Here is a 14146-nt window from a genome sequence, read left to right as displayed (position 1 = left end):
GAAGAAAGCTGACAGGAAGAGAATCAATTCATTTATAATGTGGTTTCAAGAGAGAGCTTTGCCATGGCACCGAAATGAATGGGCCCTGGAGCAAATCAGACCTGGACACTCACTGGAAGCCATCTTGGCTAAACTGTGGCTGCCATACTTTGGACGTATCAACTGTGGATGTGACTCAATGGAAAAGATGATAATGCTCAGTGAAGGCAGTAGGAAATGAGAAAGGCCGCATTGCAGGTGGATTGATCCCATTAAGGAAGCCATGGACTTGAATCTGTAAGATCGAAATAAAGGTGTGAATGACAGGGTCTCATGGAGGCCTCTCATTCATAGGGTCTCCATCTGACCTGACAGCAAATAACAACAGAAGTGGGGATGCTTTGATTGAGAGTTCTTGTATGGCAGAAGGGGTTGGACTGGATGGCCCTTGGGGTCTTTTCCTACTAAGTTCTGAGTATCCTCTGCAACAGACTAACATAGCCACTCCTCAGGAAGGGACCTATCCCATCCAATTCCAGATCCCTGTTTCAGTAATTTCATCTGCATTGCTATATGTGCATCTCAGTTTTGTTCTGTTTGCCCCATAATTCCCAAGCAATTCCCAGCTTACTTCCCTGCCAGATCAAGATGGATGGATGGATGGATGGATGGATGGATGGATGGATGGATGGACCAGGCAGTGGAAGCAGACACATTGAGGCAGAAGGTGTGTCACCAAAGGCAACGTCAGGAATGGTGCTAATTGCGGCCTCAGCCTTGTTGGTTAGCCCTATTGGTATAGACCTATTGAATGGATCAACACACAGTAAATGCTGTTGATTCACTGGGTCTACTGGGACTAAGAACAGCATTATCTAGTTTGACACCCACCCTACAAATGGCAGACCTCCAAGAAACACTATTATGAACTTCTGTGACTCTGTAAGACCTGAGCAAAGCTGTTGATGACCAAGTGAATTTGGAAGCCTTTCATTCCTGTTTCCTAGCCCTGTTTAAATATTTGAAGGGATGTCATATTGAGGAAGGAGCAAGATTGTTTTCTGCCGCTCCAGAGCCATAGGATCACAGAGCTGGAAGAGACCCCAAGGGCCACCCAATCCAACCCCCTTCTTCTGCCATGCAGGAACTCACTATCAAAGCATCGCCAGCAGAAGGCCATCCAGCCTCAGTTTAAAAGCCTCCAAAGAAGGAGACTCCATCAAAATCTCCAAAGGAGCATCTTCCACTGTCAAGCAGCTCTTAGTGTCTGAAAGTTCTTCCTAATGTTGCATACATACATAACGTACATATATTTATTTTGGTCAATGACCACTAAAAAGGGAGTAAGATGGGATAAATAAAATGCAATGCATACATCAAAATACAATATTAAATACAGAGCCCAAAACAGGATCAACTGTAAAATACTTGTGTTACAATAATCTTTGTAAAATATACAAAATGATAGTATAGTACCTTTAATATTAAGATAACATCCTATGTTAACAAGCTATTGCTGCCATACAAAAACTAGCTCCCTTGGCCATAATCTCAGGAGACTGCTCAGCCAAAAGGTACTGTAAGCACATCAGGTCTCCCTGGTAAATAGTTTGTAAGACCAAATAAAATGACATCACAGGTCACAATAAAAAGAGCAGTACAATAAAACAGGACCCACAGTTTCTACTTTCTCTGCCTCACAAGGGCACAAGTGTTCACAGTACTTTGTTGTATCTTCCTTTCAATACTGCAGATGGAAGCACATTGAATTTGCCCAAGGTGAATGCTTTCCTGCCTTTTGGACTCGCAATGTTTCAGTGGAATCTCTTTTCCTGGAGCTTCCATCCATTGTTCTGGGTCCTAGTCTCTGGAGCAGCAGAAAACAAGCTGGCTCCATCCTTAGTATGGCACCCCCTCAAATATATAAACGGAACTATCGTGTCCCCTCTTAACCTTCCCTTCTCCAGGCTAAACATCCCCAGCAATTCCCTAATGGGTCTCTCCTCATAGGGCTTCATGGTTTCTTCCCCTGCCGGAGGAGCAGCCTGTGCCCTTGCCGTGTCCCTTGTTGGTGGCAGAGAATGATGCCAGGGAGACAGCAAGCTCACTGCTGCAGCAGGGCCTTAGCAGGCTCTCTCAACCCAGCCTCAATGCAGGGAGCAGCAGTGGTGCATCCAGGAGCTGGACCTGGTGCCGAATATTAATATAGACCCATGTCTGCGCCATAGGTGGCTGCTGCTCAACAAAAGCTCTGGAGGCCGAGTGGCTTCCTCCTAGTTGGAGACAGAAGGGAAGCATGGTGCCGGGGATGAGGGCAGAGGAGATGGAGCAGGGGCAGGAGGGGGAATGAGCAGGCCGTACACAGAGCCCATTGAGAAAATGCTTTAGTGCCACCCCTGCCTCCTGTCTCTGCGACAGCCCTTGCAGTCAGAGAGAAGCATCACAGCAGCAGCAGCAGGAGGAGGAGGAGGAAGCCCAAAGAGGTTATGCAAGCCAACCCAAGCCTCGTCCTACCAACTAGAGCGCAATCCTGCACCTCTGCTTCTTGCAACTGCAGGAGGGAAGGGTTTGCAGCGTCATCGGTGGAGGCCCTGGGGTCCAAGGGACAATGGGTCCCATCTGGGTTTAGCCCGGAATTTAAAGGAAGCTTTCCAAAGGCGTAATAATATTAGCAGAAGACATGCAGGAATTGGAACAGTTGATAAGGAAGGTCAAAGGGGAAAGTGCAAAGGCAGGTCTGATGCTGCCCGTAAAGGAAACAAAAATAAGGACCACAGAAGAAATACACAAATTCAATCTCAACAAGGAGGAAATGGAAATAGTGAAAGGATTCCCATATTGAGGATCAAGCATTGACCAGAATGGAGACTTCAGTCAAGGAATAAGAGGAAGGCTATGACTAGGAAAGGCAGCTATGAAAGAACTGGACAAGATAAGAGCAAAGAAATGCAACTGAACCCTAGAGTCAGAATCTTCCAGGCCACTGCATTCCCCATCATCCCCATTTACGGATGGGAGAACTGGACAGTGAAGGAAGCAGACAGAAAGAAAACCAACTCCTTTGAAATGTGGGGCTGGAGAAGAGTATTTAGGAGGATCCCATGGAGAGCCAAGAAGATCAACAAATGGGTCCTTGAACAGGTCAGACCAGGGCTCTCCTTGGAAACAAAGATGGTCAGGTGGAGACTATTGTACTTTGGCTGCATCATGAGAAGGCAGGGATCACTAGGAAAAACAAGAATGCTAGGAAAGGTAGAAGAAAGAGAGGAAGACCACAGACCAGATGGAGAGACTCAATCGGCGGGTTATTCTGGGCAAGGATCTGGGCAAGAATGCAGTGGAGGAGAGGGACTCTTGGGGATGGCTCATCCATGGGTCGCCATGAGTTGGAACCGACTCCAGGGCAGCTAACAACAATTACAGTCCAAAGGTGTGGTACCCTGAGCCTGTGCTGCCAAGTTCGGACTGCATGTTGGAGTGGCCTCTCTGATTCCTGCTCAGGAAACTTGTGAGAAGTTGGGATGTTTACCTCTTTGCTTTATCCAAGTTATGTTGTTGTTAATGCTCTTGAGTGGACCTTGGTGACCCTGTGGATGAGACACCGCCAAGCCCCCTTGTCTTCTACTGTTCTGCTTACGTTTTGTAGGTCCATGCACTAGACAAGAGACAAGGGGTCTTTTGTTGGTCTGGTTGGCTATAGAAAAGCCATCAATGTATGTGGTTTTTCTCAGAGGTCACAGGGACACGTCCCTGATGCATGGAAGTTAAAATCGAAATATTTGACAACCATGGAGGGCGGGGAGGATAGGGAAAAGAGATGGAAGTGTGAGTCTAGGAAGCGGAAACTGGGAAAGGGTCCAGGATTGCTTCAGCTACATGTCCTGACAATCTGGTAATAATAGAGTAGCCTTTCCCACCTGGAGATGATGGGAATTGTAGTCAAACACAGCTGTGCGGAGGCACCAGGTTGGAAACAGCTGCAGCAAGGGATGGGAGCTTGGCTGTCTTGTCAAATGTGGGAAAGGTAGATTTGGGAGAAGGGTTTGGAAGAGGAAAAGGAGAAAGACAGGTGGCATAATGCAGGTAATCTGGGAGGCAGTCCCAAGCATACAGGGCCAGGCTTTGCACAAGGCTTCCCGGTTATGTAAGTGTTTATGTAAGGAATCCCCTCCCTCTTTCTTTCTCGGCTCAGCTTTCCTTACTCCTTGGGATTCGGAATTGCATCTTCTGATCTGTGGCACAGTCCTGTGGACACGGCTCTACACATATTGTTTATTGTGGTTCCTTGTCTTTCTGGTGCATGATGACAAATGTCTTGTCCTTTGCACATAATAATCCATTTGACCCGTGTGGCCATTCTGCATAAGGCAGCCAGGTTGCAGCATCACAGAGGGAGCACCTGAAGCTGAGAAGTGCTTTCCCAGAATGGCATCCAATGAGTTGGTGTCCAAGTGGCGGCTGGACTATAATGGACTACAATGGGGATGACAACAAAAAGGGGTAGTTCATACCAGCAGATCCCAGATAGCAAAAGTGGGTTGGCAGAAGATAGGCTTAAAGTTCCTCATTGACCTCTGGGTGGTTTGCAAAATATCAATAAGGGACCCTGACTCCTAAGGTTCCCCCAGTGGGTTTGCATGACTCAGCTGGGATTCGAACCCAAGTCTCTAGAGTCATGGCCCAAAGCTCATACCACTACGCCACACTGACTCTCCTTTTCACATTTATGGCTGGTGAAAAGGCCAACCTGCCCCTCGCACCCTCCATGTGTCGCCCGGCTTTTTGCGATTCTATGATTTCTCCCTCCATCCCAAAATGTCGGTTGCCACGGCAATTATCACTATGGCGACAGACGGAGGATTGTGGCTGATGAATATGAATGAACTGGAGGCATATTTCCAAAGCGAGACATCGACCGTGTGGATGGGGAAGGGGCTAAGTGGGGGGCAATGAGAGTCTGGGTCTAACATTTCATTTCATTTCATTTTATACGGCGCCTTTCTCCCAGAGGAGGACCCAAGGCAGAAGAAATTCCACTACAAACCTTGTTTGAAATGACCAGTGGGGTGTCCAGTGGGGCTCTGTCCTGGGCCCAAGGCTATTCAACATCTTTATCAATGACCTGGATGACAGAATTGGGAGCATACTTATCAAATTTGCAGATGACACCAAATTAGGAGGAGTAGCTAATACCCCAGAGGACAGGATCAAGATTCAAAATGACCTGAGTAGAGTAGAAAGCTGGGCCAAAGCTAACAAAATGAAATTCAACACGGAGAAATGTAAGGTACTGAGGGAGGAAAAATGAAATGCACAGATATAGGATTATGGGAGACACCTGGCTGAAGGAGACTTATCCATGTGAAAGGGATCTGGGAGTCCAAGTAGACCATAAGCTGAACATGAACCATTGCTGAGCATCCTTTGGGTTCAGCCAGTCACAAAGCCGCCTCACACTTGCATTGTCTAGCAGCCCACATTTTCCAGGCTTGTCAACTTGTCATTGACATGCTGGATCTGTACACCAGGAAGACAACACACCTCCCAATTCGTCTTGTCCAGCTTGTCAGTGCCCTCCAGATGTGTTGGCCGTGGTGTTGAGCTCATGGCAAGCTCCAATCCAAACATCTGGGGGGAACCCCAGCTGGTGAAAGCCTTCCTGTCTGGAGCCATGTCTAACAGGCTTCCCGCAACGCCTGTTTTGAACAGACTGCAATGCACCCTGTTTGCTCTGGAATCACCTCTCTCCTTGCCTTTGTCACAGACGGACTCCTGTTGCCAGCGCAAATGACAGGCGCAAGTGGCGCCCAGCTGTCGAAGATGGATCTTTCATCCATTGGCAAGTCATGCCCAGAGAGCTCCAGACGCACAGTGTTAACTTTGAATGTCATCAAGAGAGCAAGAGGCAGCCTACAGTGAATGAAACACATCAAACACAATCATAGGATCATCTTGATCATCACCAGAAGCGCAATGACTTTTTGGTAAAGTGGGGTGGGCAGCCTAGGCTTCTGCGAGGCTCAAAGTTCCCCAGCCAGACCCTGAGGCAAAATAAGGGCTCAGGAACACAGCCTGAAGAAGGTGGGACTTTGGACTATGACTCTCAGAGTCCCCTGGTAACATGGGGATTATGAGGATTATGGTCCAAATAAGCAAATGGTGGCAACTAATAACACATGTAATTGTCCTTTTTTGGCCATGGTGTCATGTTTGGATTCTGTTCACACTTCCATGAGCAGATTTACACACATTTTAACCATTAAACAACTGTATGTTTTTCAATGGTGTGCAGCTACTCTGCAGTGGCTCCAATGTACCACTTGATTTACTGGGATTGCAGAAACAGAAAACACATTTTAGGATAATACCATCAGTTGCACAATATTGGTAGTGAGTAAAACTGTGGTGTAACACAATCACCACTTAATGTTGTTGTTATTGTTATTGTTGTGTGCCTTCAAGTCGTTTCCAACTTATAGTGAGCCTAAGGCAAAGCCCCTATCATGGGGTTTTCTTGGCAAGGTTTGTCCAGAGGAGGTTTCCCATTGCCATCCTCTGAAGCCAAGAGAGTGTGACTTGTCTAAGGTGACTTGCTTCTTACTCTCAGGAATTTCTTCCTAATGTTTAGGTGGAATCTCTTTTCCTGTGGTTTGCATCCATTTGTCCTATTCTCTGGAACAACAGAAAACAAGCTTGCTCCAGCTTCAGTTTGACACCCCTCAAATATTCAAAAATGGCTATCATGTCCCCTCTTAACCTTCTCCAGGCTAAACATGTTGTTCTTGTTGTGAGCCTTCAAGTCATTTCTTATGACAACCCTGACATGGGGTTTTCTTGGCAAGTTTCTTCAGAGAGGGTCAGCCATGGCCATCCTCTGAGGCCGAGAGAGTGTGACCTGCGCAAGGCCACCCAGTGGGTTTACATGTCCGAGCTGGAATCTGAACCCTGGTCTCCAGAGTCATAGTCCAATGAACAAACCACTATGCCATGCTGGCTCTCCCTCACTACTTAACTACTTGAGTGTAAATTTACTTTGTTCAAGCATGTTGTAGTATCTCATGGCTGCATATTTGGCTGCAGCTAAATGCATAGTTACAGAGATGGGTTGAAAGGTTGGCAATCTTCAAACCAAAGTTGTTGTTGTGTACCTTCAAGTCGTTTCCAACTGATGCCAATCCTGTCACTGTTTTTTCTTTGCAAGATTTGTTCAGGGGGGGTTGCCATTGCCATCCTCTGGAGCTGTGAGAGCGTGACTTGCCCAAAACCACGCAAAGGGTTTCCATGGCTGGGCAGAGATTCAAATCTTGGTATCCCAGTGTCGCAGTCCAATACTCAGACCACTAGAACATGATGGTTAAAAGGTTACTGACTAAACATTTGGAAGAAAGATGAGTTTTGAGAGTGGCATACAGTGCCTTAGAAAACAGTGGGCTCTCCTTCATTGGCGGATGCAAGAGGTTGCGTGAGATGACCACTGGGCTACCTGTGCAAAACCCACAGACTCTATTATTATGGTTTAGACTGTGCGGGTTTTTCAGATCCAGATGTTATGGAGCACAACTTCCCTTTCTGGACCAGAGGAATACGGCTCAGTTGACATCCTACCTGGGAAGGAGACTTTCAGGTTTGTAGCCCCTCAGGTCTTTACATGCCCTCCAACTGTCCCAGTTTGGCAGGGACAGTTGACCCGCCATCATCCCACTTTTTCAATAGTTTTTAAACTGTCCCCGTTCCTCTCTCCACTTTCTCCCTTTATCCTCTGCTTAATTCAGTTGCTGCAAAGTGATTTCAAAGTGCAAAAGTAGTTTCCATGCATTTAAGTCATCGGGAGGGAAAGGAGCAGAAGGGAGGGATCTTGCCCTTCCCAGAGTGGGCTCAGGCAAAAGCAAACTGCTGCAGCATCTCTTCGCTTGTATGCTCTTCTGTGCAAAAAGCCTTGGCCAGGCTCGGATCTGGCTTGGCCCCACGCGTCCCTGTTTATATCTGTGAAATGCTGAAGGGTATATCTTTAACGCTGAGTCTCTGGGCATCATCATCATCATCCTCTTGGCTGTTTAATCTTCTGTTCCGAGTGTGGAGGAAGGTGTCCGTGGTGAAAGTGCGAGAGAGACCACTGCTTCCTCTGCCATTTGCACCTTTGCACCTCAGACCTTCTCCGCTGCTCCTGGCAACAAAACGGTGCCTCCCCATCTGCTCTTTGTCTTCTGCCTGAAATATCTCAGGCTGGAATGTGCAAAAAGGATCAGCCCAGAAGGACAGAGAGAGAGAGCAGAGAGGCAGGCTTCCTTTCCTCCAATGGAGAAAAGGTCCTTCTTCCAGTCCTGAATGGGGCAGAATCCTATCCCAACCCAGAAGCTCTTCCTTCTGGGGAGCACCATTTTGAACCTCAAAGTTTGGGCCGAGAGATGCCAGAAGAGATGGATGAGCTGCAGCTTCTTTATAGAGGGAATTTGGTGAGTGACAAATTATAGTTCCCTTTTGAATCATTGGAGTTTATCACACGGGACGGATCCCATGCAGAAACTGAATTTAAACAGGAAGAAACCCACAAAGACAGGTAGATTTTCAGATGACAATTGGGTTAACCAAACAGAAAGTGGACAAAACCTGCAAAAGCCAGTTGGTTTTCACATGATTTTCACATGACGAAGGGAACTGAGCCCTTGGCATAATCATCCATCCAATGCCTGTTGTAATAGAAAGGTCTTTGCTTATCTGTGAAAAGTAGAGGGGGCACCAGTCTAATGTCTCTGGGAAAGGAGTTCCAGGACCCAGGGAGAGCTCCTACTTTGCGCCAGAATAGGGATGTCACGCTGAGGAGGGAGCAAGCTTGTTTTCTGCTACTCCAGAGACTAGAACATGGAACAATGGATGCAACAGATACAGGAAAGGAGATTCCACTTTAACTTTAGGAGGACTTTCCTGAGAGTAAGGGCTGTTTGACAGTGGAACACACTCCTTCCTTGGAGATTTTGGTGGAGTCTCTTTCCTTGGAGGCTGTCTTGAAGCAGAGGCTGGATGGTCATCTATCAATGGGGATGCTTTGATGGAGAGTTCCTGCATGGCAGAAGAAGGGGCTGCACTGGACCAGGGCCCTTCTTGGGGTCTCTTCCTGCTCTACGATTCTATGATTAGGTATTTAGAATCCTCAGCCAGAGTCTTCCTCCAGTGACGCAACAAACTATAAATTCCACAATTCTGTGGAGCAGTTAAAATGGTGGCAAAGTGCTATAACTGTGCAATGTGAAAGGGGCCAGAATGTCTTCCCTATTCTGAACCCACAGATTGGGCTGGAAGGCCCTTGGGCTGTCTTCCAACTCTAGGATTCTGTGATTCTATGATGATGAAGAGCTGTAGTCCAGCACCTCTGCAGGACACAGGATTGTGGAAGGGGCTGGGAAGTGGAGACCGCGAAAAAGATGTGGGGGGGAAAGGAGGCACTCGGCATCTCATCACAATTCACAAGGCAGGAGGAGAGAAGCCCTCCTGAAGAAGACAGCGCACTCTCTTTCAACACCCAGCTGGAGCCAGGAGCCTCAGCATCTCCCCTCCTTGCGGCTGGTTTTCAGGGAGGTCAACTGGGAGGCTTTGCACCCAGTTCCCTGCCTCCTGCAACCAACCCTTTGCCTTTCCACCCTCCAGGCCGCCCTCTCTGCTACATCACAACACACAACACACACACAGAGGAAGCGAAACAAAGCAGAAGGCCTGAGCTTTGGCGATGCAGAGCAGCCAGGGATGTGTCGCCTAGACAACGGAGGTGCCAAAGCCATTGAGGATGGGGAGTGTGGGGTTGCCATGGAAACCAGGGGAAAGAGCCCGGGTTTGAGCATCCTTGCTTGGAGAGGCAGGCTCCCTTTAACTCTCTGGCTGCCGCCAGGAGCAAGAGGAAGAGGCGGCCTCCAAAGAGGATGGAAGGGCTTCCTGGGGGCTTCCTTCCACGGCTAGGACCCCCTCCATAGACAGCCTTGGCTTTGCTCAGCAAATCAAGCGTCTATGGGCGGCTTTGACGCACTGAATGGGAGTTTGTTGGCAAGAGGGACACCCACAGAGTCACTGCAAGGGATTTGTTTTACTGAATCCTGTCAATTTGTTGTGGTTGCTGTGTGCCTTCATGTCCTTCCTAACTTATGGCGGCCATTTGTTGGTGTTGTTAACCAGCCTCCACTTGATCTGGACTCATGGCGGCCCTGTGCATGAGACATCTCCAAGACCCCCTGCCCTCCGCTATTCTTCTAGGTTCTTGCAGATTCACACCCGGAAACTCCTTAACCGACCCTATCATCAGGTTTTCATCGGCTGAGAGTGTGTGGCTCACCCAAAGTCAGAGGGCAGGCTTATCATATTTGCAGATGACACCAAACTAGGAGGAGTAGCTAACACTCCAGAGGGCATGATCGACATTCAAAATGACCCGAATAGACTAGAAAGCTGGGCCAAAGCTAACAAAATGAAATTCAACACAGAGAAATGTATGGTACTGCACTTAGGGCCGAAAAATGAAATGCAGAGATCATGGGGGACACCTGACTGAGTGAAAGGGATCTGGGAGCCCATGAGTCAAGAGTGCAATGCAGCAGCTAACAAGGCCAATGCAATTTTAGGCTGCATCAACAGAAGTATAGTGTCTGGATCAAGGAAAGGAATAGTGCCACACAACAGCTTATGTCAGGTTTCTAGATCTTAGGGAAATGCACTGGGGTGCCCCATGATTACAGCTTGGATAAGTTATTTTTGGGACCACAGCTCCCAGAATCTCCAAGCCAGCATGACCATTCCTTCTCTACCCCAACCCTCCCTCCTTAGACTAACTTCCTTGGCTAAGGCAATCCTGGGCAGTCCATATTTCTTGTTGTTAGCTGTCCTTGAGTTGGTTTGGATTCATGGCAACCCATGGATGAGCCATCTCCAACAGTCCCTTTCCTCCGCTGCATTCTTGCCCAGATCCTGAAATAAGCCTTTGCCCATAATAAGCCCCAGACCGAGTCTCTCCATCTGGTCTGTGGTCTTCCTCTCTTTCTTCTGTCCTCCACCTTTCAACTTGACCATCTTTGCTTCCACGGAGAGCCCTGGTCTGACCTGTTCAAGAACCCATTTGTTGGTCTTCTTGGCTCTCCATGGGTCCCTCCTAAGTCCTCTTCTCCAGCCCTACATTTCAAAGGAGGTGGTTTTCTTTCTGTCTGCTTCCTTCTCTATCCAGCTCTCCCATCCGTACCTGGGGATGATGGGGAATGCAATGACCTGGACCATTCTGACTTTGGTGCCCATGTCTTTGCTCTTCAGTGTCTTAATCTTCTTCTTCTTTCTTGACTGCCGTCTCCATTCTGGTCAATGTTTGATCCTAGATATGGGAATTCTTGAACTTTTCCCATTTCCTCATTGTCTGCTAGATTGAACTTGCGTACATATTTCTTCTGGGGTCCTTATTTTTGTTTTCTTTATGTTCAGCATCAGAGCTGCTTTTGCACTTTCATCCTTGACCTTCCTTATTAACTCTTCCAATTCCTGCAAGTCTTATGCGAACATTACAGTGTCATTGTCCACATCATATCTTCACTTGTTCATGTTGCTTCCTCCTGTCTTTGCTCCTCCTTTTTTCTGATTCTTATTCTGCTTTCCTTACGAGGTTTTAAACAAGGAAGGGGATAAGGAGGCAGCCTTGCCTGACCCCTTTGCCTATTGGGAACCACTCTGTTTCAATCCATAGACTGGGAATGAAAAGGGAACAGCCTTTCCTCTTGCTTGCAGTTAGAGATGAAGATGTGCCCATAGGACAGATGCCCCCCTGCCACCCCCATTTGCCCTATGAAAGGCTGTCCCCAAGCGCCCCCAACTGGAAAGCGAGGGCATTGGTCCCAGTGCCAGACGGATGTTGCTGCTCTTCCCATGTCAGCCACGCAGATGGATGCAAAACCAGGTTCGCACATCCAGTCTGCTGCAAGAGGGGAAGGCAGCTTCGGCATAAGGCAGAAAGTGATGTTGTTTTCCTAAAACGAAATGAACACGTCTATGAATGTGAAGTCAAAGGGTTTCACAGCCAGCGTCCAGATTTTTAATGGGTTTTTTGGGCAACATGGCCGTGTTCTGGAAGAATTTATTCCTGCGTCTGTGGCTGGCATCTTCAGAGAAGCCTAAATGCATTTATATGTACATAGTCCATTGTAGTTAAAGTGAAAATTTGGTAGGATGTGATGTTCTTAAAGAAAACTGGAAAAGAATAACATGGTTTTTTAAAAATTAACTATTTTTTCCCAATCCCGAGGCCTCTCCTTTCTCCTCCCATTGAGCCTCACCCCATTCACCCCATCTCTTCCACTGAGCTCCAGCATCTTAAAGGAAGGCAGGAAAACTCCGCGACCCGTTTCTGCCAAAAGGCAGATGTTGGGGGAGAGGTGGGATGCCACTTGGTGCGATCCACACCCCCTGCGCCCCATCCTGACACCCATTTTGCTTTTTAAGCTTGCCTCTTTGCACAGCAGAGCCCTCTCTCTGTATTTTGCAGTCTAGAATTGCTCTGCTTTGTTCCACCAAGGACTCCATCAGCTGCACCTCCCGTCTTCAGAGCAATTGGATCGTGCGGTTTGGAAATGTATGTTTTAAAAACAAAACCCCAGCTTCTACAATGGCAATAATTAGGTAAATTGGCACAGCAGCGTTTCCTTCGCCCGCCTCTTCTCCCGTTATTCTCTGGAGGGTTTTTGTTTGTTTGCCTGAACTGAAGCATGGATCATGGGCTGGAGACGTGGCGAAGGGATGCTGAGTCAACTCTGTGCCGGATGCTGGTGCTTCCATGTCTCTTTCATGGGAGCAGACTGAGCTCCCACCAAGCAGAAAGCTGAATCACATGCTTGCTTTCCATAGCTCTCCAGCGCTGGACCTAACCTCACTAAACACTGCTTTCTCATACTGTCGGTCCCCAAGGGCTGCATTTAGGTCAAAAGGTGAGCCAAAAAATGCTCAGAGAGCGTTAAATCCATCTCCTCTGCCTCCTTGTGACTTTCAAGAGCAAAGCAAAGCACACAACAGAAAGCAGTAGCATTCACTACCCCATGCAGGTGTAAAAATGGACAATAGAGTCGGAGAGCTTTGAAAGAGAACTGGACAAAGCCATGGAGGATAAGACTATCAATGGCAAGCAACTGTAATGGCTCTACCTCCCTTCCCATAGAAGAGGCAGTGTGCCTCTGTGCATTGGTTGCTAGGGAACGCGAACGGGAGGATGCTGCTGTTGCTTTGATGTGGTGCTTCCTAAGGGACTCTGGATGGCCGCTGGGGGACCAGGATGCTACTCCGGGCATCACCTCCACAGACCCTGACTGTTGCCTGCGATGCTATTGAGTTTCTGAGAGCTGAAGTCCAAAACATCTGAAGGACCAGACCCACCAAGCGCTACCAGGGATCCAGCAAGTCTCTCAATGCAAGGAAGGGCACTGCACAGCTTTCCAGACATTTAATTGCCGCCCCAGCAGTCCTTACCAGCACAGCCTGTGGTTATGAAGGCTTCGAGCTCTGGCCCAACATCTGGAGAGCAGCATGACTTCCACCTCTGTCTTAAAGGCTGGCTCAGCAGCTGTGTAAGAAGGGTAGTATTGCTACACAGGAGGGATTGCCACATCCCTGTCCTGGTGACCTTCCCCTAGGAGCAATGAGGTGCCCATCTCTCTTCTGGGGTCCCAAATGTGTTGGTCAAGGCAGAGACGAGGGTAGGAAGGGCAGTGCTCTTCAGGACCTTGGAAGCCACTTGCTAATCAATGGCAACAGCATCTGCATTGGACGGCAGGGCAAGGAACCTGGCTCCTTCCATATGTTAGCAGACAGCAAAGCCCATAAGCCCTACCCAGCATAACTAATGATCATAGAATAGAATCATAGAGTTGGAAGAGACCATATCCAGTCCAACCCTGCCATGCAGGAATTCAAAATCAAAGCACGGTATTCTAGGTGAGCATTCCAGGACACTGTATTCCAGGTGAGGCCTGACCAAGGCAGAATAGAGTTACACTATTACTTCCCTTGATTTAGACACATACTTCTACTGATCAGAGCTGGAGATCCCAATCACCTGCTGGAACATCACAGGTTCTCCATTCCTGGCCTAGGAATGGAATGGGTATCCTTAGGCTGACATTAATACATTACAGTATTGCCCATGGAGTTAGTTAGGAAT

Source organism: Sceloporus occidentalis, unplaced genomic scaffold (genome assembly GCF_023333645.1).
Source record: "Sceloporus occidentalis isolate IW3139 unplaced genomic scaffold, rSceOcc1.0.p SCAF_2, whole genome shotgun sequence".
Taxonomy (NCBI): Eukaryota; Metazoa; Chordata; class Lepidosauria; order Squamata; family Phrynosomatidae; genus Sceloporus; species Sceloporus occidentalis.
This window is presented reverse-complemented; position numbering follows the sequence as displayed.